The sequence below is a fragment of the Echinops telfairi genome, unplaced genomic scaffold, assembly GCF_000313985.2.
Source record: "Echinops telfairi isolate 266 unplaced genomic scaffold, ASM31398v2 ScPeMD7_31;HRSCAF=116, whole genome shotgun sequence".
Classification (NCBI taxonomy): Eukaryota; Metazoa; Chordata; class Mammalia; order Afrosoricida; family Tenrecidae; genus Echinops; species Echinops telfairi.
The window spans coordinates 14315565-14342028 of NW_022103928.1; the positions used below are offsets into that span (position 1 = coordinate 14315565).

The window sequence follows — 26464 nt, forward strand, 5'->3', positions numbered from 1 at the left end:
TTGACTTTCCTCCTGTCCCACGATCATGCTTAGTATCCACCAGGGTTTCAGCAATTCCTCTTTGTTACATTACCCTTGGTCATGCCCTACCAGGCCTCCTACACCCTCCTCACCACCGATTTGGATCACTTGTTGTTCCCTTGTCCTTGGGTTTGTTAACCTTTCCCCCCACCCCACCCCCTCCCCCATGTACCCCCGGAACTGTCAGTCCCATTGCTTTCTCCACCAGATTGTTCATCCAGCGTATCTTATTTAGACAGACCTGGATGTTTGTTATCTGCTACTACCAGAATTTTTGCATCTGTTTCCATTGGGACATTGGTGTAGAATTTTCTTTTTTTGTAATGTCATTACCTGGTTTTACTGTCAGGGTTGTACTCACTTCATAAAGTGAATCTATGCATTTCACATCCTTTTCCATATTCTGCAGTAATTTGAGTAGAATAGGTGTCAAGTCTATTCTGAATACTTTGTAGAATCCCCCAGTGAAGCTACCTGGTCTGAGGAATTGCCTTCCAATCTTTTGCTGTGTCCCACGTGTTTTATTGGGAGATTTTTTAATGACCTGATCAATTCTTTTGTTATGTGTTTATTGAGGTTTTCTTTTTCTTTATTTCTTTTCTTACTTTTAGTTGCAGCTATATTTTTGTTACAAATCCATTCTTTTAGCATTAATTGGTTACAGTGATAACAAGATACTATATCAGTGTGGCATAGTAGCTGTAATGTAACAATTGCAGCCCCTGCTCACTGTGCCCACATCCGGTCACCGCCTCTTATGCATCACACAAAACTTTCCTACAACCATTATTACTGTAAACCCTGACTCACATACCATTAGATGTTTCAGGAGGAGGTGATGCTAAGGGATTAGACTGAATGTTGATAAGACTATACAAGTTCCTTTATGGGGCCCCCAATTCATGCCCAATTTACTCTGCTTTAAGAAAACCCCAATTACTTAGCGCTAATCTGAATAGCAGCAGCACTCAAGGAGCATTGTGTTTAGTTCTTGTTAAAAAGCAGTGTGCTTGTGCAGGGCACATTTTACCGTGTAAAGGGAATAAATAACATTTCACTTTTCTGTTCCCAACACAAGCAAAGGGAATGGTTACTCTAGTTTCTTACTCCTCATTGGAGTCAATTAAAAAACATCAAGGCATCCATCAAGTTCTTCAGGATGGTGTTATTGTTGTTCATTGGCTGACCACTCACTCACTGCTTGCTTTGAAAGGATCTTCTGATATATTTCCCATATTCCTTTCTTATAGTGTCCTTTCCTTTAGGATTTCATACAGCTCTAATGCTTTAATAAGAATGCCCTCTTTGCTGTTACATTGGTTTTCTAGCAAGTCTTCATAGATATCCACAAGAAAGACAATTAGGTAGGGAGAACCGTGACCTGGTTTTAAATCAAGTAATTGATTCATCAGATTGGGATATTGGGAAATGCCACCGTCCTACAAAATCCCTTTCAAATAGTTTCATTATAGGGAATTAGTTTGATCACTTCCAGAGTATCCTGGGCTTTTCTCCAACACAACAGGATCACTGAATCAGTAGTGTTAGAAATTACACTTTGGTTCCAGACAGGGTTAATTTCTCACATCTTTTTGAGAAGTTGGTCTACTTATTGCAGTCTATCATCTCAAAGCTTAAATTCCTGAATAACTCATTGTCAAGCTGCCAGGTGTGATAATTCTTTGCATCCAGATTAAGAATATCAGCAGTCAACTCAAGTTCCTGAGATTAATTTTTCAGCCATTCTGCTAACCTCATCTAATTATTTCTGGACCACAGGATTGGGGCCACATTCTGTGGCACTGGAGCTGACATAGCCCACTCTGCTCTGTCTCTGTAAAGGACATAGATGGGCGCGTTCACACTCAGAAACCTGTCGTCCATCACTTCTCCAGCATTGGCAGTCATCTCTTCTCCCTGCTGCTCCTCCTGTTACTGCAGTTGTGGAGGTGATAGTGCAGCTGTGGCAGTGGCCAAGCCAGGTTCATCCCCTGCACAGCCTCCCTTACCTCTCTGGTAGTAGCCACCATCTCATCCGACTCCAGCAGAGGTGATGGCAAAGGCCCCTTGTGGAGGTTTTCTGCCTCTGTTTGTGTTAGGTGTCCATGAGTTTTCGAATTTGCCCATTTCTTCTAGGTTTTCAAGTTGGTTGAAGTGCAATCCTTCATAGTATTGTGTTATTATCTTTTTTATTTTTTGTTGGCTCTCTTATAATGTTGCCCACTTTGTTTCTTCTGATATTTGCCTCATCTCCTTTTCCTTTAAATTTGCATCCTGATTAGGAATATCAGCAGTAAGCGCAAGTTCCTGAGACGGATCTTTCAGCCATTCCACAGCACTCACCAATGTCGCCAGACCTGGTAGCTCTTGGGCTGTTCCTTGAGGACTGCAGTGATACGGTCCCCTCCTCCTGTGGGTCCGTTTGAAGTGACCTTGACAGGACTCTGGGAAAGTGCTACATTACGTAATTGCTGCATTTAATTCAATAGTAACCTGGGTTCAGTTTTAATAGCCCATTCACTTCTTTTATCCTGTTGCAGAACAGCCCAGAAATAAACATAAACATCCCTAGTTTTCCCCTATAAATGATGATGATTCCAACACCTATTTGGAGATTCTTTCTCTGTGTAGCCTATGATAATCTACCCCAATTCTGATACCTATTTGGAAAAATCTGTTCACATGTGGGCGATTACAATTCTAACACCTCTTCTAACACATAATAGGAGGATTCTGTTCATGTGCCTGAAATTACAGTTCTATCACCTATCCTAACACCTATTTGCAGAATTCTGTTACGGTGAAAGAAATTTCAATTCTAAAACCTATTGGAGGATTCTGTTCATGTGTGGGATATTACAATACTAACCACCATCCTAACAACTATTTGAAGGTTCCGAGCCCTGTGAAGGCAATTGCGATTCTACGTATTCAGAGCATACAGTTGTTGTGTTGGCTATACAACTATTCTAAGCCTTATTCTAATGTCAATTTGGAGATTCTTTCTATGCATAGACTATTATACATCCAACCCCACTTCTTATTCTAATCCCAATTCTAACACACATTAAGAGGATTCTGTTGATATTCAGGAAATTACAATTCTACCACCTATATTTAATGCCCTTTTGGAAGAAAGCGTTGAAGTGTAGGGGATTCAATTATGAGTCTTATCCCTCTCCTAAAGACCTATTTAGAAGATTTAGTTCATGTCTGAGATGGTACGATTCTAACACCTATTTAGAAATTCTGTTCCTGTGCAGGTGATTACAATTCGAGCCCCTAACACCTATTTAAAGGACTCGTGTCCTGTGGAGGTGATTGTGATTCTCCTACCTATTCTAAGACCTATTTGGGAGATACGATTCCTGTGTAGGCAATTACGATTCTAACCCCTGTTCTAACACCGATTCTAAACCCTATTCTAACACCTACTTGGAGAGTCTTTCTGTGTGTAGGCTATTACAATTCTACCCCAAGTCTGATATCTATGTGGAAAATCTGTTCACGTGTGGGTAATTATGAATCTAATACCTATTCTAAGACATAAAAGGATGATAGCAGGAGGATTCTGTGCATGTGCCAGAAATTAAAATTCTACCACCTATTTTAACACCTATTTGCAAGGCTCTGTTATTGTGAAGGTGTTTTCGATTCTAACTCATATTCTAACAACTATTTTCAGGATTCTGTTCATGTGTAGGCGTTTACAATTTTACACCTAGTTACCACCAATAGAGGTTCATGTTTCGATGAATATATGTACTATATTTCTAACCCCTATTCAAAGACCTATTTGGGGGATTCTGTTCAAGTGAAGGAGATTACAATTTACTCCTACTTTGAAATTCTGTTCGCATGTAGTTGATTACAATTCTAACACCTATTCTAACACATACTAGGAGGATTCTGTTCATGTGCAGATTACAATTTGACCACCTATTCTAATGCCAATTTGGAGGATTCTGTTACAGTGAAGTCTACAGTGTGGATTCTAACACCTACTGGAGGATTCTGTCTGTATGTGGGATTTTACGATACTAGCCACCATTTCAACAACTATTTGACGGCTTCGGGTCCTGTTAAGGTGGTTGCAATTCTAATATTTATTCTGTCTTAGTTAGAGGATATGATTATTGTGTAGGATATTACTATTCCAAACCCTCTTCTAACATCTATTTGGAGATTCTTTCTGTGGTGAGCTATTACAATTCTAACTGCCATCCTAACTTCTATTTAGAAATTCTGTTCATGAGTAGATGGTTATTATTCTAATACCTATTCTAACATAATAGGAGGATTCTGTTGATGTGCAGGAGATTACCATTCTACCACCTATTTAACGCCCCTTTGAAGAATGTGTTCGCATGTGGGAGATTACGATTCTGAACCCTATTCTAACACATTTGAGGGATGCTGTTCATGTACAGGCTATTACAAGTGGCACACCTCGCCTAAAGACCTATTTAGAGGATTCAGTTCATGTCTGAGATAATACGATTCTAACACCTATTTGGAAATGCTGTTCCCGTGCAGGAGATTACAATTCTAGCCCCTATTCTAACACCTATTGGAAGGATTCGTGCCCTGTGAAGGCAAGAAGGCGATTGCCATTCTCATACCTATTCTAAGACCTGTTTAGAAGACATGGTTCCTGTGTAGGTGATTATGATTCTAACTCCTATTCTAAACCTAGTCTAATACCTATTTGGAGATTTATCTTGTGTGTAGGCTATTACAATTCTACCCCAATTATGATACCTATTTGGAAAATCTGTTCATGTGTGGGCGATTACGATTCTAACACCTCTTCTAACACACAAAACAGGAGGATTCTGTTCATGTGCTGGAGATTAAAATTCTCCACCTATTCTAACACCTATTTGCAAGAGCCTGTTATTGTGAAAGCGATTTCTATTCTAACCCCTATTTGGAGGATACTATTCATGTGCAGGCCATTACGATTCTCATATCTATTCTAAGACCCAATTAGAGGATTGAGTTCATGTGCCAGTGAATGCGATTCTAACCCCTCTTCTAAGACACATGACATAGGACATATATCCCTCAGGGCACACATGGTACAAGGGCAAGGTACATGGCATATGACACCCAGGACACACATAACATCCAGGCCACAGATCACATGGACACATAGGGCATAGGGCACATGACACAAATGATACACATGACATAGGGCACATGGTACAAATGATACACATGACACACATGACACAGGACACGTGGACACAATTGACTTATGACACAAGACACATTATACACATGGCACACAAGGTACATATGGCATGCATGACACAAAACATATTACACCCATGGCACACAGGACAATGAACACACACATATGACAAACAGCATACAACACCCATGATACTGTATACATAATACAAAAGACACACATGACACGTGATGCAGAGGGCAACAGGACACAGGACACATGATACAAACAACACATATTACACAGGACACATGGACAGGCTTCATACATGCCACACAAAATATAGGACACATGACATAGATGATACATATGACACACAGGATGCACAGGACACACAATACATGGATACACAGGACACATATGTTAAACACAACACACAGGACAACCAAGACACAGCACATAGGGGATATAGAACAAATATATGAAGGACACATGGGGCACATGACACACATGACCTAAATTATACATATGACACATGGACACAATTGACATGACACATGGACACAAGACACGTATGGCACACGTGGCACAACATATTACACACAATGTGCACATGACAAGGAACACAGCATATGGCACATCTAGCAGAACACACATGACACCTAGGACACAAATGATAACTATGACACCCAGGACACTCAGGTCAAACAAAGGACACACAGGAAAACATGACACAGAGGACATAGCTCATACAGACCCACAAAATACAGGATACATTATACACAGGACACACAGGACAGACTTCAAATGTGACACACAGATAGAATACACATGAAAAACAGATCATGCATATGAAAAAGGACAAACAGAACACAGGACACACATTGGACTGGACACATGAATCAAATGACACACATGATGACATGCTGCACAGATGAGACAAAATTCAAACAGCACACACGACACAGGACATAGAATATGGTACCCAGGACACACATGACATCCAAGACACACATGATAAACACGACACACAAAACAAAGAACACACAGGATGAACATGACACACAGGACAGTGGAAACACATGACACTGGAAACCGGAAACACATGACAGGACACACCACACATGACAAGCAGGCACATGATACAAATGACACGCATGAGAGAGCACACAGGACACCCAGGATACAGGACACAGATGAAACAGATACTACTGCTTCCTGTGTCACATTTATAATATATTCCATGTGTGTCCTGTGTCAAGGTGTTGTGTGTCCCCTGTCATGTGTGACATTTGTATCATGTGTCCTGTGTGTTGTGTCCTGGGTATCATGGGTGTCCTGCGTTATGTGTGAAATGTGCCCTGCATGCCATATGAATTACATGATGTGTTATTTCTGTCATGTTTCCTGTTATGTGTGTCAAGTGTCCTCTGTTGTGAGTGTCGTGTCATTTGTACCATGTGTCCCATGTTATATGTCCTGCACCATGTGTGTAGTCTGTGGCACATGTTCTGTGTTATCTGTGTCTTCTGTATTGTGTCCAGTGTCATGTGTGCCATAAGAATGTCACACATGTCATCTCTTTTATGTGTCCTGTCATGTGTGTCGTTTGTGTCATGTCTCTATGTGTCCTCTGTGCCTTATGTCCTGTGTCAAGTGTATCATCTGTGTCATGTGTCCCGTGTCACCTTTCCCATGTGTCCTGGCTGATCCGTTTTTCATGTTTATCATTTGTGTCCTGGCTGTCATGTGTCTTCTGGGTGTCATTATGCCACGTGCCCTATAATATGTCATGTGTACTGTCATATGTGTCATTTGTATCATGTGTCCAGTGTCATGTGCCATTGCCATTGTTTCTATGTGTCTTCTGTGTCCTGTCCTGTGTGTCATCTGTGTCCTGTGTCACTTGTATCATGTGTGTCCTGGGTGTCATGTCTTATGTCATGTGCCTTCTGTGTGCCATGCGTGTATTGTGTCCCATGTCATGTGTGCCATTTGTGCCCTGCATCCCATCACTACCCCTTTCCCAATAGCAGGTTTCTGGGAGGGGAGTTTCTAGAGCCCCATGAAGCACACCTCTGGTGGGTCCCAATCTGCACTCCTCCCATCTAATGCTTCTGTGGGGGTGCTGGAAGGCCCCAAAGCAAGCTTCTGGCGAGGATCCGGTCCCAACACCCCCACCGAATCCCAGACAATGCTTTTGTGCGCTTGCAGGTAAGTCCATGGAAGCACAGCACGCTTCTGGCAGGGTCAGGGTGCTACCTCGCACTCTTCAGCGGGTGCCAAGCACCCCCATAAGAGAGCATACTTCTTGGGGGGGGATTTCCCTGAAGCAGGCTTCTGATGGGGTCCCAATCAAGATCCCCCCACCCATAGCATGCTTCCGGTGGCGCTGGGATACCCTCTCCCCCGCTCCCCTCGCTGAAGCATGCCTCTTTTGTGGTCCCAGTCCCACATCCCCCGACTATAGCATGCTTTTGGGAGGAGTCTCCCCAAACATCGTCCGCAAAGCATACTTCTGGCTGGTCCTCGTCCAGAACCCCACTCAGAGAAAGCTTCCAGGGGTGCCTCAAGCACACGCTGGCAGAGTTCCATTCTACACTCCCTCCCCCTAACAGAACATGCTTCTGTGAGGGTTTTGGGTGCCCCCTAAAGAACTATTCTGGTGGGGAACCGATCCGGGTCCCACCCTTCACCCCCAGAACATGTTTCTATGGGGGTGCAGGAGCCTTTCTGAAGCGTTCTTCAGGCAGGAGCCGGGGTCCCGACCCTCCTCGCACAACAGCTTCTGTGCTGGTGCCAGGAAAGCCCCAGAAAGGAGCTTCCGAGGCGTTGGTTCTGGCTCCCGCATGCCGCCCCTCGCATAGCAGGCTTTGGTGGTGGAGGCCAAGAGCCCCCAAGAAGCACGCTTCTGTCCGGAACCTGGCCCCGACCCTGCGACCCTCCCAGCGAACCTGCTTGGGTGAGGATGCCGGGAGGACCCCAGAAGCACACTTCGGGCGGGGTCCCGGGGTCCAACTAGGCTCAGAGCAGCTTCAGTGTGGGTGCTGTGAGTCCCCAAGAAGTGCACTATGGGGGGTCCCAGTGCCACATGCCACCTCCCAGAGCGTGCTCCTGTGGTGGTGCCGGGAGCCCCCTCCCCTCAAAGCATGCTTCAGGCGGGGTTCCGGCCCTGCATTACATCCCCAGAGCAGGCTTTGGGGGGGTGCTGAGACGGTCCCTAAGCACTCTTTCTGAGGATTGTTGGGCCCCCACCCACCTCGCAGTGCATGCCTGCTTCCGTGGGGGTGCCAGGAGCCCTCCAAAGCACAATCCTGGCTTGGTGCCCCTCCAGGTCCTGCTCCCCACCCCTCACCCCCACCTAGAGCCTGCTAAGGGGCGGTTGCCGGGAGACCCTCCCCGAGCACGCTTCTGGAGGGGCCCGGTCCACCAAGCGTGTTTCTGAAAAGTGCCTGGAGGCTCCGCTAAGCAAACTTCTGACAGGTGTGGAGCCCGCACACCCCCCAGAGCAGGTTTCCCTGTGGGAGTGCCGGGGCACCCCACAAAGCACGCTTCAGATGGGGTCAGGGTCCAGCCCCCCACCCCCTTCCCCAGCGCATGCTTCTGGTGGGTGCCTGGGGCCCCCTAAAGCACGCTTTAGGCAGAGTCCCGATTCCGGACCCCTCTCTCCAAGCGTGCTTCTGGTGGGGTGCCAGGAAGCACTCCAAGCATGTCTCCGGGGGCCTCCTGGCGAGCCCCCCAGCAGGCTTGGTTGGGCGCTGAGAGCCTCCCTCATCATGCTTCTTGCGGGGTCTGGGTCCCACACCCCTCCCCAGAGTATGCTTCTGGGGTTGTGCTGGGAGCCCCAGTGAAACACACTTCGGGCGGAGTCCTGGTCCCGGTCCTGCCCCCCCACCCCCACCCCGCCATCATCCCTACCTCTGGAGCATGCTTCTGGGGTGTTCTGGGAGCCCCCGAAGCATGCTTCTGGAGGAAGCCCGGTCCTTCCCCGCAAGAGCATGCTTCTGGGAGGGTGCTGAGAGGTCCCTAAAGCATGGTTCTAATGGGGTCCGGATCCCTACCCCACCCCCACAGGGAGCATGCTTCTGGAGGGGTACTGGGAGCCCCCTTAAACACGCTTTTTTTTGGGTCCCGTCCTGCACCCCTCAGAACATTCTTCTGGGGTGGCTGCCATGATCTCCCCAAGCACGCTCCTGAGGGGTACCGGTCCAGCCCGGCCCGCCCCACCACCACCGCAGCATGCTTCTTCTGTGTGGGTGCAGGAGGCCCCTAAGCACGCTTCTGGTGGGGTCCCAATCCTACACCCTCTCTCCTCCGTGAGCATTTTATGTTTGAGAACAGTGAGTCTCAGACAAGTTATAACATGCATGTGAGCTAGAAGGTGTAAGCATAAAAATTCACTGCCATCAAATCAATTCTGACTTAGAGCAACCCTATAGGAAGAGTAGAACGGCTACCGAGGGAATCCAAGGCTGTACATCTTTATGGAAACAGAAAACCAAGTCGTTCTCTCTTGGAGCATCCTGTGGGTTCAAACTGTTGACCTTGTGATCAGCTGATTAATACGGAACGACAACCCACCAGGGCTCCTCTGTGACAGCTTAGGGCCTCGGCTGTAAGGCCACCAGTTTACAAAAGCCTGTGTTCGAAATGAAAATGCTTTATTAAACACTAGCATTTAATTTTTTTCTTTTGTAAGTTATAGCATATGCCTCCATGCATTTTAAATTATTTTTTTAAATAATTTTATTAGGGGCTCATACAACTCTTATCACAATCCATACACACATCAATTGTGTAAAGCGCATTTGTACATTCATTGCCCTCATCATTCTCAAAACATTTCCTCTCCACTTAAGCCGCCATCATTAGGTCCTCGCATTTTAAATTATTTTACGATATCATGATTAATGGTGCCAGAATGGTTTTTTAATTGAGGTAAAATCCACAGAGTGTAACATTTAACATCTTAATCATACAATGGGTAAATTCAATGGTGTTTAGTACCTACCATCACCATCACCATCTAATACCAGCATAATTTAGTCTTCCCAAAAGGAAATCCAATTTCCTTTCATCTGTTCCTCTCATCTCTTCCCTCCAGCCTGTGGCAATCATTAACCTGCTTACTGTTTCTATGACTTTGCCTAGTCTAGATATTTCATTCAAATGGCATTTTACTGCCTGTGGCCTTTACTTTTGTGTCTCCACTTAGCATAATGTTTTCAAGGATTGTCACATTGTAACACCTATCAGTACTCCATCCCTTTAATAGCTGAATAATATTCCAATGTATGGACATACCACATTTCATTTACCATTCATCAGTTGATGGACACTTGGATGGTTTCCATTTTTTGACAGTTCCCATTAATCTGTTAGAAATGCTTGTGTACAAGATTTTATTTGTATAGAGTGACCATCTAAGATAATTGGTCTCTTCCCATCTGGGGCAAAAAAATAAAGAAGATCAGTGACTAAGGAATGATTAGTCCAAAGGACTAATGGACCACATGCACCACTGCTGCTACTAGCCTGAAACCAGAAGCACTGGGCCATGCCTCACTACCCCTACTGACCACTCTGCTTGGGATCACAATAGAAAATCCTGGAGAGAGTAGGAGGAAAATGTAGGGAAAAGATCCAAAAATCATAAAAAGATTGGACGAGATAGATAGTAATGGGATCATTAGACTATTGCCCGTAGATACCATCAAACCTGGAGCAGGGTCACTGTCAGAGATCACTAAAGCTCAGGCTTTAACAAGAAGGATAACACCAGGGTGACTGGGCTCCTTGGAACCACCAAGTGGGAGGAGTACTGCTCTATGGGGGGGATGGCAATTGACATCACAAAACAACATTTGTCTAAATTGCTGAATGAGAAGCTGCCTTGTAAACTTTTACCCAAACCACAATAGCATTCTCAACAACAAATAGAGTATTAGCTTTTACATGGGCCTTGCCTTTCCCACTATTATATATCCCCAGAGTCATGAAACCCAGGAAGTATGATGGTTAAATGCTCAGCTGCTAATGAAAGGGTCAGCACTTCAAACCCACCATCATCTTCACAGGAAACAGTTGGCATTCTGTTTCCATAAAGACCACAACCTTCCCCGCTCTATACTCACCTTCATGAAAGGATCACTGAAGATAAGGGTGCTACTGTAAAGTGTGGTGAAGAAAGTAGATGGTGCCCAGCTATCAATTACAATAGTGTTTGGGGTCTTAAAGGCTTGTATTTAAACAAGCAGCCAACTAAGCAAGGAGTCAACTAAGTCCACTTGTTAGAAGCACACCCGTGTGTGTGATCTAAGATAACAATTAAAAATTCTAATACGGTGAAGGGAAAGTATCAGAGCTAAATTATGAGCATCCAATTTGTAGAATGCTATGGAAGACAGTGGGAGCCCCAAACCCATCTGCAGAGGATCTGGTCAGAATGAGCACCTGGAAGATCTGATCTAGCCACAGACAAGAGTCTCCGTCTTGCTGTCAGGTAGAAAGCACTGTAATCTTGAATATGCTGAATCTTACTCTGCACCTGGCCAGATGACTTCCCTATACACCTGACCTGAGTTGGTTCTGCGAGCAAGTCACTCTTACTTGTTCCATGACAGAAATTTCTTCCCTGGCATTTAGAATGCTGATGAGGGTCTTTTCTTTCTTACTTATTATGCATATGATGGTCTTCATACTATTATTACCGTATATACTCGTGTATAACCCGAGTTTTTCAGCACATTTTAAATGCAGTTTTTGTGGTAAAATTAGGTGCCTTGGCTGATATTCGGGTCGGCTTATACTCAAGTATATATGGTATACTCGGTATACAGTATATCCTTACCTTATTAAATTAAAACCTTATTTCGAATTTGGTTTTAATTGTTTCTGTTGTGACCCACAGGAGGAGTGGATGCATAGTGATAATAACTGATACAGGAGTTGATAAGGATTCAGGGGTGGGGAGTGATGGGTGATAGGGAGGGAAGAGAGATTTGGGGAGTGGAAAATGAATACAAGAGCAGGAAGGGGGTACTAGAACTGACTGTGATTGTACAACTCATTTTAAAGGAGATTTAACCATGGGGGGAAGAAATGTTCTAAAATTGATATGGTGATGACTATAAAATTCTCCTGGATATGATTGAACTATTGAAAAGTATGTTATGTAAATTATGTGCCAATAGAACTGTTTAAAATTTTTTTCAATAAAATTGTACTTGCACATGCAAAAAGAAAAACAGAAAGAAAGACCAAAAAAAAGAACCACAGCCTTGGAAACGTTATCTGGCCCCTCTACTCTGCCCTATTGGATTGCTAGGATTTGGACTGGATTTAATGGTGCATAATGATCACAATCCTCAGCATATAGTTTTAATGAGGCTGATTTCAGGTTTCTCAGCAATCAGGTAGAGTTTTCTACTTTGAGGTGCAAAATGTGGTCAATAAACCATTTCCCCTCACTTCTGCCCAATAGTCACCACATCTTTCAAAGTTAATATGGCTTGTGAGACTTTCCTAACTCGGTGAAGTCCTTACTCTATTTCAGGCTGCCCTCACTGTTCCTTCCTTGCAGCAAGAAGACCCTAAGATACTCCCACCTGACTCTTGACTCTCCTTTTAGTCTGGATACGATCTGTGATTTATATCCAGCCAATGGAATATGGAAAAGATGATGGAATGTCACCCTGTATTTAAGCTACATAAGATCGTGACTTCCTTCTTGCTAGAGGACTTTATTGTCCACTTGATTTGTGTGTTGAAGAGGTCCACATCTCAAGGAAGTGTGTGACCTCCAGTCTACAGCCAGCTCCGAACTGAGGACCTCAGTCAAAGAACTGAATGCTGCCAGCAACCACATGAGCTTGGACACAGATCCTTCCCCAATTTAACCTTCTAATGAAATCCTAGCCCTGGATGACAACTTCATTGCAGCCTGTGAAGAGGCCCCAGTTAATTTGTGCCTAGATTCCTGATATATAGAAACCATGGGGGTGATAAATGTGTTTAACCTGCTAAATGTAAGGGGTGATTTTAATGCAGTAAAAGATAATCATACTCCTCCCACATAATTTCAAAAGATACAGGTAGCTATGCACCTCAGAGAGGATTTTCCATAGCATTTTAAAAACTATATACTTCTTATAATTATTTACTTTTACTTTGTGATCTAAAACAGAATTGCTTATATACCAAAAACCAAACCCAACTCGGCCCGCAAGTCCATTTTGCCTCATAATGACCCTATCGGACAGAATAGAACTGCCTTCCTTTCCAAGACAGTCTTGGGTTTCCAACACTTTATACCGGAGCAGAAAGCCTCAACTTTCTCCTAAGGAGTGGCTGGTGGTTTCAAACTGCTGACCTTGCGGTTAGCAGCCCAAAGTATGACCTACTCTGCCACTTACAGGGCTCTTCGTTGCTTATATGGCTGCTTTAAATTACTTTGAGTACATACCTAGAAGTAAAATTGTTGGGTCCTATGGCGATTCTAAAAGAGCCTTGTTGGTGTAGTGGGTCCTGTGTTCAGCTACTAGCCACAATATCAGCAATGATCACAATATCAGCAATACCCATTAGTTACTCCAAAGGAGAAAGATGAGGCTTTTGCCCCCTGTAAAAATTTACAGCCTTAGAAATCCACAGGGGCAGTTCTACTCAGTCCAGTCGGGCCACAAGGAGTCGAAATTAACTCAATGGCAGTGAATCTGATGTTTTTTTCCATGATGCTGTGACCCTTAGGTTGTTTGTTAACCTGGTATACCTGTGGGAAGATATGGATGGAGTTCAACCTCTCAATCAGGGCAGGGCCTAATGCCTCCTTGGGAGCTGGCCTATTTATAAAAGATATTGTGGAGAACTGACCTCTCTATCTTGACTCATTTGCTCTTCCAGCTTACCTGGATGCTGTGTCTGGTGACCCAAGGGACCCTAGGTTGCTGTGTGCCTCCTACCATGTTCCAACTGACCTTTCAGTTCATGTGACTCTGAACCCCCGACTTCCTGCCTCACCTTCCTGCTTCATCAACTGGCAGCTGTGAGAGGTTGGAGGGGCTTCCAGTTAGCAGCTGACCCAGGGATTTAAGTTGGACTGGGTTGGGCCACTTCCTTGATATAAAAATCTCTCGATATAGTTTTCTTATAGACAAATGAATATCATTGGATATGTTTCCCTGGAAAACTCAACTCAACATAGATGGTGATTCCACGTCTAATTTATTGAGGAAACATCAAACTATTTTCCATAGTGGCTACACCTTTCCCCATTGCTAACAGCAATGGATGGGGCTTCTACACAACGCTTATACTGATTTGTGACTTTCTTATTGTAACCATCCCACCCGGGGTGCAATGGTATCTCATTGTGGTTTTGATTTGCATTTTCCTGCCAAATTATGCTGAACATCTTTCCATGTGCTTCAAAGGGTGTATGTCTTTAATCAGTTTTTTGTTTTAGAATAGTTTTTGATTTAAAGAAAATTTGCAAAAACCACATAAAAATATATATATTTAATTCTCATGTCAAATGTCTCTATGCCTCTTCGACTTCTTCCACCTTGAATTTGAATGGGGGGGGGCAATATGCCATTTGAGGGATTACAGTTATAAATGAAGGCTCTGCTACATTGTTTCTTCTGCCTATAAAGCCCTGGGATATATACTGTTACTGTGATGTTCTAAATTAATCAATGACATCACCTAGCACAGTGGTTCAGGGCATAGTGTTCGTCTCTGTCACACAGGGCTGAATGGTTGTGCCATCTCAGGCCATGTACTTAATCTCTTTGATTGCCAGTCTCTTTATCTGTAAATTAGGGACAGAATCTACTTCACCATGCCATTGTGAGGATCAAATGTGAAAAACTATTGGTAGCACATAGTGCAGTGTTTGGCACATGGTAAGCACTCAGCAAGTGAGACTTAACTTCATTGCTTGCTTGTTTGCTTGCCTTGTCAGGCACAGAGCAGTCACCTAATTGGTCTAGGCTCCCATAATCGCAGAGGATCCAGGGAAGACCAACCATCGATCCATCACAAGATCCTTCATTCATTCATACATGTATTTATTCATTCTACAAAATGCAAGGAGTATATGTTAACTGTGTGGCTGTAGGCAAGAAGCTACCAAAGCCAAAGAGTAGATCATAAAGCAAGCAAACAAACAAAAGCCACCTAGAATTAAAGCCCAGTGGTCTCTTCCTAGCTGTGTGACCCTGAGTAAGTTATATAACCTTGCCAAGCCTTTGCTTTCTCATCTGTAAAATGGGGGCACTAATACTGGCAGAATAGAGAGGATTAAATCAGTGTATCCTATAAAGCATTTATCAATGTACCAGCATAATGAGCACTCCCTCAAAAAGTTAGTTGGCATTGGTATTATAGTCACGCGTTGATTAAGACAAAGATAAATTATCACAATGATTAAATGAGCTAACAAATGCCACAAGGCTCATCTAACGAGCACTAGGTAGTTTTAAAGCAGCACACAATGTAGTACAAAAATATCTCAAAAGACATGCCATTCTCATTTTTACTTGTTTCTCAACCACTGGGTTGGGGGGGTGGCGGGCAGGGATGTAAAGCCATTCTGAGCTCAGGCTTTATAAAGGCACAGAGGGAGCAGAGTGAATTTGGCCCAGCATAATATAGCATACATCGTTGTTGTTGTGTGCCATCATGTCAAGTCCAACTCATGGCACCCCCGTAGGACCAAGTAGAACTGTCCCTTAGGCCTTCCTAGACTTTAATCTTAATGGGAGCAGATGGTCTTTTCCCCTGCATGGTCGTTGGTGGGTTTGAACCACTGACCTTTCAGTGAGCAGCTGAGCACTTTAACTCTAGTGTCAGCAGGGCTCCTTTCAGACACTGTAAGAATATGTATTGTTTCACAGAACTTTTGCTTCAATCATATCCATTACTCTGTGTGTGTGTGTGCACATAGGTGCATGATAGTGATACAAAATGCATTTTTTACTGTGAAGAGCCATCAAAAAGCTTAAAAAGCACTGACCACAAGCAGGGCCTATGCTATCTGGCATGTGGTATCAGGAAATGCCAGCTTGCCCCAGCAAGTGGATTGCATAGCTTTAATAGTTTCAGGCTTCGGTGGCATCCATTGGAAAAGTAAAGTCAAACAGATATGGTAAGCTTTTTAAAAACTCATAATTGAAGGGGAAGTTCAGTCTAGTGTCAACAGGGAACCCAAGATTTAAGTGAAAAAAAAAATGAAAATGAAAAAGGAGTTGCTCTTTCTCTCTCTCTCTCTCTCTCTCTTTCTCCCATCACTCAGCTTTGAGTGTTCCCAGCACTCTCAGAGTTCTAGAGGCAAGGTCACAAGATCAAGGTCAAACATCTGAAAAATGCAGATGCTGAGAGTTTGGAAGCAGAAACATTCCCAAGCACATGCCAGCTTGTGAGTGCACAAAGGCAAAGGCCTAACTTAATCATGAAACTGCAGTGTCTTCTAACACTTAGCTTAATTCAGCATTAATCATTATGCCTCTGAAATCCATAGGATGCCCAAACTCATGCATGCTGGATTTCTCAGCCAGGAGTGTCAGGTCTCCAAATGTGGCAACGACTCCTGGGAGGATGTTACAAATTGACTGAGATTGGCTAAACTTCTCCTTACCCGGGCAATCATCTGTAAAAAGGAGTTTCAGATTTTAGAAACTTGATGAATCTGGAAATGAAGAATAACTTTTTGTTTTTATTGAGCATCATTCATCCAACTGCAGGACTTAGTGGGAACAATTTTCCAATGCTGGCACAATTCAAGGAGCAAAGTTGCTATAGTAGGCTGGGTTTTCTAATGAAGCAACACCAGGATACTTATATATGTGTAAAAAGAGAGAAGTGTATATCAAAAAAGGCAGCCCACACTGCCACAGAGCAGGAAAATCCAGTCTAACTCCAGTTCCTGGGTCAGATACTAGCTGGAGCCTACCTGATTCATGCAGCTACTAACTGATGAACCAGGAAAATGAAGGAGGAGATGGGAAGACCAAAGGCTGGTGTGACAGAGCCAAATGAATCTAGGGCATGGAAAATGGTAGGCTCCAGATGGTTCTAAAGTATTGGCAGACCACATCATGACCATGAGCTCAAGACCCAGAAGCCAGACACAGGATCCAGGCCATAAGACGAGGATGAGAGAGAGCCAGTTCTCCCCAGTATCTCCTATAGATGACAAACAGGCCCTACCACCCAGGAGAAGTCATCAGGCTGGGACCTGATTGAGATGTTGGACTCCCTCTGATCTTCCCACAGGTACAGCCAAGTTGACACAGGTTTAGATGGCTTCATTTTCTGGAGTCATTTCCCAAGAGTCCACCTAGTATTTGCTGGATCAACTTTGAGGCAAGACAGTGTTGTGCTGTATGGAACCCTATACTCACACCATGGGTGATTTTAACCACCCGAAACTCCACGAATGGTTCCATAACACATACCTTCGAGTGACATCCTGTGATCATAAAGCTGGGACTTTGTCTTTCACTTTTTGAAATACTGTTAAAACGTATTAGAGGTGAGAATTTCTGCTAACAATGGCATCTGGAATTTCTGAAGCCATGTTTATACATTACAGTCCTCCTTAATGAGATGAAGGAGCCCTGATACATTGTAGGTTATGTGTAAGGCTGCAAACCACAAGGGAGATGGTTCAAACTCAGCAACTCCCCCATGGGACAAAGATGAGGCTGTCTGCCTCCGTTTAAATTTACAATCTGGGAAACCCTAACGAACAATTCTATGCTGTCCTTTGGGTCGCTATGAGTTGGAATCAACTTGATGGCAGTGGATCAGGCGAATAAGATAGCCTCCAGCATCACCATGGGCTTGTCTGTCATTTGACTTATCAAACGTTGTTGAGCAGGCTAAGGCAGAAGGATTGGCAAAAAGAAATATTTGCTCAATATCTGTTGAATGAATGACTAAACACATTCTGAGGACTGTGAATGTGCCTTAACTGAAAGAGAAGATTTAGCTTCCATGTTCACAGTCGCCTCAAGGAACTTAAGACTCATTCTAGAACATTTTGCAAAAGATGTTCTGTGGTATAACAAACCATCTGTATTACATAAATTGAGTACTGACTAGCTTCAATTGCAAAGAGTTCAATCCTGCACTGTTACCAGTTTCAGAGTATCTGCAAAATATCTGCAAAAACATGTGGGCTAACTATTGCAGCTCAGATGGAAATCAAATTCCTAACTGCATCTGGATTCTTGGAGCTTTCAGAGAGCTGAAGAGGAGATGTCCCTGGTATGGGCAAGCAGAGCCAGCTTCCTTGGTGAGGTTGCCCTGAATGGCCTAGTCTATATATACTAATCCAGGCTAGAGTGTTTGTACATGTGTACACTAGCAAAATCCCTGGAGGAAATACAACCAAATCTTAGAAGCAGGTATCTTTTGGTAAGATTTTGAATGGCTTAATTGGATGTCACTATATACTGAACTACTTTAAAAGTTGTTCTTCCAAAAACCTGTATTATTATTGTTTTTAGAAATATAGCTATTCTACCCTTAGTTTCAACACACATTTCCTCCTCTCTCATTCAGTGCTATCTTGTGTGTGGTTGCAAAAATAATTTCTTTTAGAAATATTAGTATAATTTTGATCCCAGAAGGGTGAAGATTAAAGATTAAATGTCTCCAATGCCCAGCTTTTCAGAACTGCTGTATCATTCAATCATTTCTGATATCAACCACCTGTCTTCCCTTCAGTATATTCCTTATTCCTTCATGTCCTTGGGTTCCAGAATTCACTGCAATGTCCCACAGAACTCATGGACTGTGGCCGATGAGGCTCATGTGGTTGTGGAGGCTAGCAATCCGGAATCCAAAGTTCAACTGTCCATTCAGAGAATCTCCCTCATTTACATCAAATCAGGGTGGTTGGCTCACCAGGCTGTGGAAACTGAATCAGGTCTGATGATAGGCTGCTTGCTCAAGTCTTAAAAACCACAGGGAGGAGAAGCAAACCATATACAGGACCCAGACAAAGCAAGGGAGTGAATTTTGCCAAAGTTGCTCAGTGTACCTACAGAGACACGAAACAGCAAAAGTAAAAGAAGGGTTCACTTGCCTAGTCAGACAAAAGAGCACACTGGGACTACATCAACATGGCTACTCCAGACCTGGGCTAAAGATCTTTTAGAGCAGTAACGGATATGATCTGTCACTGGTAGGTAACACAGCACTAGACATCTGCATATGCTCAATTGGGAAGGGAAGATCACAAAGATGGCATCTTGGGACACTGATGGGGGTGGAGTGTTTGCATTCTGATGTCAGAAAGTTAAGTAAAGGGCACATTGATCACTTCTGTACATATTAGGAGGGTCGGATCTAGTCTCCTCCAGTTCCATGGTCTGTAGCCTCCTGCTTGTCTGTTACGTAGGCAGCTGGTGGTTTGCTTATTAAGGGAACAGCTTGAACCTGGAAGTTGGTTTGTTTGTTTTTTTTTAACACCCTGGTAGCATAGTGGTTATGCGTTGGGTTGCTAACCACAAGGTCAGCAGTTTGAAACCACCAGGTGGCTCCATAGGAGAAAGACGGGGCTGTCTACTCGCTCAAAAAGTTACACTCTTGGAAACTCACCAGGGCAGTTCTACCCTGTCATATAGGGTGTGGCTGTGAGTCAGAATGGCCTCCATGGTGGTGAGCTTGGCTTGAGTGTTTTCTACAACACAGTTATAGAACGTCACAACATGAAGGACTGTGGCTAGAAGGGCCATATTAAGAAATTAACTACCTCCGAGTATAAAATTGATATATAGTAAGGAAGAGAAAGAAATATCAGAGAGCAAACACTTCCAATAATAACATCCTACATTACTTAAACATCTCCTTTCAAAGTATCCTATTTATCTAAAGGTAATGAGAGGGGGAATAAAAGAAATACAAATGGCTGACTTCAGGAAATGCAGATTTCCTGCTCTCAAAGCAATTAGCAATATCATCAGGTGTATTTTTAGTGAAATTATGTCAGATGATATGTTTATTAGAGAGACAGAATGTGGTGGACAACTGGACCCTTTTGGAAACTTTAGAAGCGATTCCCATTTAAAACCCATGGATTTCTCTGGGTTCCTACAAAATACTTCAGATCTGACATCTAATTCCCAAAGTTCCAGTTATTAATATCCACATTTCTCATGTAAAGAAACAAGAATAGTAGGTAGGATTTAAACCTTCCTTTACTGGGGTATGAAAATAATAGTTCACATGAGATGCCTGAAGAGTCACACAAAAAATAATATTTTCTTGATTCTTGGGCTATTGGATGCAAGGAGTCCTAGAAGTAGGGTAGGTGTTTGACTGCTAACTTCAGGGTTGGGTAGGTTTGACTGCTAACTGCAGGCTCTGCCACTCAAACCCACCAGCTGCTCCCAGGGAGAAAGATGAGCCCTCTGCCCCTATACAGATTTATAGCCTTGGAAGCTCAATATTTAGTCACTTTAAGTCAGAATCAACTTGATGACAGTGGGCTTTTGATTTAAGTTGAAAGTATTAAAGGAGAAATACGTTGGGCAGAGGAAACCACCTATCTCCCACCCTGGTAGAGCAAAGAACAAGCTACAAAGTGAATCATAAAAGTCTTTCCAGAGGTGGTTATGAAAATGTTCATATGTCATCTTCCTTTTGTTTGAACTACTGGGTGATATCTCTCCAATCTGTCTTCTGCTTTAAACCACCAGTTAGGAGTTAGTTATTTTACTATATACAAAGCATTTAAACTCCCTCGCTCTAAAGTGTGGCTCTTTTCTCTGTTCTTCAGAAACAAAAAGACAAGCAATTTGTAGTTTATATTAGATTATAAACATAAACAAGACCATTTCCCATCCTCACATTTTCAACAAAGCAAAGCCAAACACCACATTAAACAACTATCAGAATTTTGTTAATTGCAACTGGAAAACTTTGGAAATAAATGAATTTGGGACAAAGAGGTGAAATGCACATTTCATATTTGTGGCTTTTACAGTTTAGGTCCATTTTTTGTTTTTTAACCCTCCAAGTGGAACTACTAAAATGAAAATATGATCTCAATTAGTTGAGAGTTTATTGGGTAGCACAGTTTATGTCTCATTTGAATCTACTCTGTTTATTAAAGGTTTTTGTGGAAATGCTTATGGAATTACAGGACAAGAATATGTACCATTTAACCTGTACCACAGCCCACAGATCTCCAAACACGTTAGATCAATTCGCAAATTAATCCTCTTTACATTCCAGTAAATTTTTTTGATCTTCGGAGCTCACAGATGGGGAACAGAAAATGAGATTCTTAGGTGGGATAATTCAGATGAAAGGGGAGAGACAAAGGGGGTGGCTTGATTTCTGTGCACACCCTATGTGGCAGACTGAAGAGCTAAGCAGACTAACTGAATCTCCTAGAAGCAGATGTCCCATCCGTATGCTCATAGTGAAGTGGTTCTCAGAATGGGCTTCAGGTTCAAATTCTGCTGTTGTCATGTCTCTACTGCCTTGGACAAGTTCCTTCCCTTCCCTGCTTTCACGTTTCCCTGGGGCTAGGCCAATGTCTTTCTTTCCTAGTGCTGCTGTAACAGAAGAACGACACCTGGGAGGCTTTGGAAGGACAGAAACCTGTTTCGCACAGTGCTGGAGGCCGAGTCCAGATCAGGTTGTCAGTTGTGTTGCTTTCCCTTGTGAATCTCTCTCCTGGTTGCCGGGGTCTGCTGGGCATTCTTGGGGTTCTTTCTGGAATCCGCCCTCTCCTGTGTGTGTCTCCATGTCTATGTAGACCTTTTTACAACCCAGGAGTGTTAGGCTTGGGGTCCATCTAATTCCAGTATGACCTAATTAACACAATTATTTTTCATGGCAGATAAAGGGAGCAGAAGCTGAACCGCTATTTCTTTTTTTTTTCCAGCAAAATGTAATTTTTATTGGGTTTTACAAATGCTATTTTTTTTAAATCGTTTTATGAGGGGCTCATAAAACTCTTATCACATCCATACATACATCAATTGTGTAAAGCACATTTGTACATTCATTGCCCTCATCATTCTCAAAACATTTCCTCTCCACTTAAGCCCCCGGCATTAGGTCCTCATTTTTCCCCTCCCTCCCCACTCCCCTTTCCCTCATGAGCCCTTGATAATTTATAAATTATTATTTTGTCATATCTTGCCCTGTCCGACGTCTCCCTTCACCCACTTTTCTGTTGTCCGTCCCCCAGGGAGGGGGTCACATATAGTTCCTTATAATAGGTTCCCTCTTTCCAACCCACGCTCCCTCTACCCTCCCAGTATCGCCACTCACACCACTGGTCCTGGAGGGATCATCCGCCCTGGATTCCCTGTGTTTCCAGTTCCTATCTGTACCAGTGTACATCCTCTGGTCCAGCCATACTTGCAAGGTAGAATTTGGATGATGATAGTGGGGGCGGGGAGGAAGCATTTAGGAACCAGAGGAAAGTTGTATTTTTCATCATTGCTACATCGCACCCTGACTGGCTCGTCTCCTCTCCGAGACCCCTCTGCAAGGGGATCTCCAGTAACACAATTTTTAAAACCCTATTTCCAAGTAAGAGCAAGGGCCAGAAATTCAACACATAGTTTGGGGAGTCACAATTCATAACACTCAGAGTCAGCCCTAATAACTACCTCACAAGATTGCTGTGAAGATAAAACAAAGTATGAAATGATCCTGGTACATAGAAATTATTTTCTCGGTCAGAACAGATTGCCAAAAAACTCCCCCGCTGAACACAAAACAGAAAACCATGCCTACTGCCATTGCGTTCATTCTGACTCACAGCAATCCTGCAGGACAGAGTAAAACTGCCCCCGTGGGTCTCTGAGACTGTAAATCTCTATGGGAGCAGAGAGCCTCATCTTTCTCCTGCTGGGCAGCGGGGAGGATGTAACTGCTGACCTTTCAGTTAGCAGCCCTGTGAATAATCTACTACACTACCAAGCCAAAACCAAACTCACTGCCATCAAGTTAACGCCGACTCACAGCGTACAACTCCCCGTGAGTTTCTGAGAATGTAACTCTTTATGGGAGTAGAAAGCCTCATCTATCTCCCGAGGAGCTGCTGGTAGTTTCGAACTGCTGACTTTGTAGTTAGCAGCCCATTATATTACCGAGGTCATGGCACAAATGAGAGTAACCTGGACACTAGATTTCCTTTTTCCATATTTATTTAAGAAAACTTGACTTCAAATTCTTTCAAGAAAACAATCTACAAATTACTTTTTAATTGTAATTTAAAATTGTAATTGTAATTTAAAAATTGACTGGGTCAAAGTTCACACATTATACAGTCTTACATGACACTTCATCCATGTGTTCATTTACTCACTAGGTGTGTGTGAAGGACAATCCCCATAAGGCATTGTTTTGAGATTCCAAGGTTGAGTAACCAGAAACCAAACTCACTGCTGTTGACTCAGCCCCGACTCAGAGTGACCCTGTTGTAGCACAAAGTAGAACCGAGTTTCCGACAATGTAACTCCTTAAGAGAGTAGGAAGTCCTGTCTTTTTCCCTCGAGGAGGCTGCTGGCTTCAACCTGGTGACCCTGGGCTTAGCAGTCGAAGGCAAAATCAGTACACCACCGGGTGGGGAGGGCAGGTGTGCTTTATGCTCTGCAGGGGGTTCCAGTGGGAGGCAGGAACTAGACCAGCTGAAACACAGAGAACAGGGTCGGAGAGAGCAGAGAGCTGGCGCATCTCGTAATCCACGCCTAGCACTGGCCACTTAGGCTGCTTTGGAGGCTTAAATAATTTCTCTCTCTATTCCTTTCTCCATCTTTGAAGTACTGCTTCTTCACATTGCAACCCTGAGACACGCAGAGTTCTGCACCCCTTCCCTTCTGAAGGAGCACTTGGTGTGCTGTGGTTGAAGCATCTGGCTGCTAACAGAAAGGCTGGTAGTTCAAACCCAGGAGACCCTTCGAGGGAGAATGATGAAGTTGTCTGGTCTCATCAAGATTTCGTGTCAGAAACCTATGCGGCAGTTCTACTCTGCCGGACAGGCTCAGCATGAGTCAGAGTCTACTTGACTGAGGGCAGCAGGTTTCCCTTCCGAGCTGCAGGGACACCTGGGGGCCCGAAGGGTGAAGCTGGTGTTGTTACAAAGACAGCTTTCCAGGCGTACCTAGCCCTGCCCATCCCAGGGGTGGGAGTCCAGAGGTGTGGACCACTGAGTCTAGGCCAATGGAGGAATTCCTGCGTAGCAATCAGACTTCACTAGGCTATGGAGTAGGCGAAGTGGGAAAACATAAAAGATCAAACATCCTCGTGGCTTATAAGGGAATCTGTGATTCCCTCCTAACGCGAGAGGTGAGAGCATGCGTTTCCCTGGGAATATTCACTTGTAAGGTAAAAAGTACCTTTGAGGCGTCCCTGATTGGTGCAAACGATTAGGCAGTTGGTTCCTGCCTTGAAGATTGAAGGTCTGAAACCAGAGGCACTTCAAAAAAAAAAAAAAAGGCTCGGCTTCCAAAAGGTCACTGCCATGAAAATACTAGGGAGCACAGGTCTACTCTGAATCACGTGGGGCCATGACATGAGTTGGGATCCGCTTGAGGGCAACAGATGAGGCACTATTTTAGGAAGTGGGAAAACATCAGGAAACAAAACGGTCAAGCGGTCTGCTCTATCAGAGACGAGAGGTGAATCAGAGCTTTGCTCTCAAAAGGGCCGGTAATACAAAAATACATGATGTGGTCCTCAACTTTGGGTGCCAGTACTAAGTAAGGGAAACCTGAAAAATCTATAGGCTAACGCGGACCCCTGAGATTTTGGTTGGTTGGATCTGGTAGTGGGCTTACTATTGACCTTCCCTAGATGATTTTGATCCACAGATTTGAGACAAAGCCATTGTTTCTGAGAAAGTCAAGCGACCGATCCATTCCATTGCCACTCACCCATGGCGAGGCTGTGTGTGAGAGTAGACTGTCCTCCGGGGTTGTGTTGGCTGTAATCTTGATGGAGACGTTCATCTTGATGGACTCCCTATGGAAGCAGATCCCCAGGCCTTTCTTCTGGGGCATCACTAGGTGGGCTCAAACCAGCAGCCTTTAAATGAGCAGCCAAGCACCAGCCATTTCTGCCACTCAGAAGGCTGTTTCTGAGCAGAGGAGGGAGGTGAAGAAAGCCATGAAAAGTTGGCTACCTCCTTCCTTTCAGAAGCACAATGAGGCCATGAGATGTTCAGTTCTGGATATTTCAAGAGAAAAGCATAAAAAGGGAGAGAGAGAGAGAGAGATAAGCATCCATATTATTTTCTTACTTTTATTAGCTTAGAATAAACCAAACCAATACTGTCAGGAAGTCAGGCCCTCCCATTGTGTGTCAGAGTTGAATTATGCTCCACAGGGTTTTCAGTAACTGATTTTTTGAAATTTATCACCAGGCCCTTTTTCTGAGATGCCTTTGGGGTAACTCGAACCTACAATCTATAGTTTAGTAGTGTGGGGCATTCCCATTTTCATTATGCAGGGATTCCAGCTTCGACTATAAACCTGAAAAAGAGCTTTAAAATATTTAATGCATGTCACCTAATTTTGTGTCAACTTGAAGAGATAAAAGTGTGGGTGTGGAGTCTAGCCTGTCAATCAGCTCGAAGCCTGATGGTCCCTCCTTGTAGGTGTGACCTTCTCATAAGGAGAAGGTCCTGGGAACCTACTCATAAAAGTCCTAGAAAACTCCCCACGCCTTAGCCCCCTCTGCTTTACCTTCCTGTGGAGAAGCCACACAGAGACACGCCAGACCCTTGTATGTCTATATAAAGACAGGCCTGTAATTCTCCTGAATTCTTCAGCGTTGAATGTGACTGCGAGGATCTGAAGAGGACTCTATGGACTAGTATTGGACTTGTGAACTTGATCTGGACTGAGCGGGGATGTTTGCTTGATATAGAAGTACTTCTTGATATAAAGCTCTTTCTTACACATATATGAGTGTCACTGAATTTGTTTCTCTAGTCAACCCGGCCTAACACAATGTCTTTATATATACATACATATATATTAAGTTCTAGAAAGCAAAATATGAATTATTATCACTTAACCTGAAATTCCATATTTGCTTTTTCTTCCCCAATATGAGTAATAATAATAATAATACAGCATGCTTTTATTATATGCTTTATAACTTTTAATCTTGCAAGCAGAACACTGTACAAGTATTCTCTCATGTACTATTCCCAAGGACCTTGTGCGGTTATCATACTCGTTAATCAAATAGGAAAAAAAACAAAAACAAACCCAAACCAAACCAAAC

The 26464-nt window shown here is 43.5% G+C and overlaps 1 pseudogene; it reads right to left on the reverse strand.

Moving 5' to 3' along the window:
- Window positions 1–1215: 1215 nt before the first annotated feature.
- On the reverse strand, window positions 1216–11896 carry LOC101656887 (annotated as a pseudogene).
- Window positions 11897–26464: the final 14568 nt, after the last annotated feature.